This window comes from Bison bison, unplaced genomic scaffold (genome assembly GCF_000754665.1).
Source record: "Bison bison bison isolate TAMUID 2011002044 unplaced genomic scaffold, Bison_UMD1.0 scf7180017462821, whole genome shotgun sequence".
NCBI classification, from domain to species: Eukaryota; Metazoa; Chordata; class Mammalia; order Artiodactyla; family Bovidae; genus Bison; species Bison bison.
The window spans coordinates 1-1,304 of record NW_011372897.1 but is presented as its reverse complement, the minus strand read 5'-3'; the positions used below and the strand labels follow the sequence as shown (position 1 = coordinate 1,304).

The 1,304-nt window shown below is 44.9% G+C and overlaps 1 pseudogene; it reads left to right on the top strand.

Annotated features, from left to right (window-relative positions):
• Window positions 1-97: 97 nt before the first annotated feature.
• Window positions 98-910, top strand: LOC104982845 (annotated as a pseudogene).
• Window positions 911-1,304: the final 394 nt, after the last annotated feature.

Genomic DNA, 1,304 nt, shown 5'->3' with positions numbered 1-1,304 from the left:
TCCTTGTGTTAGTGCATTAATATGCACAGGCTTGGAGCTTATCATGTCTGCACTGATGTGATGTGACTAGTTACTAATTGCAATTTTAAGTCACACAATGCCAGGCTGCTCTTTAGGACAGCATTGTTCTTCCAGCCTCTTCACCTCAAGCATCTATAGCCTCGTTGACTTAAAGCAGTTTATGAACCACCACCAAATATCAGCCACAATGACTGACCAAGATGCAGACATGCTTGTCTACATGACCAACTTGAAGGTAAGGCTGGGGACACTGATATTGTGAAGGGAGGTGGCTGGGAAGGGGAGGGGAAATGATTTACACTTGAAAACAGGAAAGGACAGCTCTCCTGTAAAGCGGTTTCATTTCCCCCTGCTCCACTTTGTCCTGGCAGGTAGAAGAACTCTGATATCTCACTGATTGCTGGAAGATCACTTTCTTTTGGAATAACAGGTATTTCCAGAAGGATGTGATTGTTAAGAAGTATTTCATTTGGGTAGTAGGGCCAGAAAGGGGTAAGTTTAACTTGAAGTATGTTTAGGCTCCTCTCCCATACTCCTTTTCCTGCAGATTACCGAGCATCTTATTTCACTTCAGTTCAGTGATACCAGATATTTGAATATGAGGCATACAGCCACAGGTGCCACAACAGCATCATTAACATCTTCAATTGCTTCTCTGACTACAACTTGCAGGATCTAACCGGATTGCTGAGGTGGGGAACCACTGAGCCTCTGCAACATTGATGATTGACTTTTGAGTTCTTGGTGGCACGTGGAAAGATTTGGAGTCTGGCCAGATCTGTATTGACTTGCTCCTTTTCCTGGCAGATCATCATTAAGGATCTGTGGACCAATCCTTTACAGTACTATGTGAGGAGGAAGGCTCGAGAGGTAACTGGGTGGAGGACAGGTGAGGAGACCAGGGCCTGGGCACTAACATAATTTTTCCAGGAACCATGGACATTTATTTCACTTGTGAAGAAATTAAGACACTGTCGAGTACAGAGTGACATGAGGGCATCACCATGAAACAGTAAGTGTGTAAAACTGTAGTGAAAAAGAGGTTTGAACTAGGAAATCTTAAGGTAGATGAAGCAGCCTGTTTCCAAAGTCACTCAGATTTAAAGCTGTCTCAGCTGCACATCTCTGAACTATCATTTCAAAGCCAACAACCCCACCTTCAGTCTCTTCTTAAATTCCTCTACCTTCTCCCCCTCCCCTCCGTTCTTTCCCTCCCTCCTTCCCCTCCCCTTTCTCCCCTCTTCTCCCTTCTCCTTTCCCCTATTCTCCCCTTCCCTCTTCTC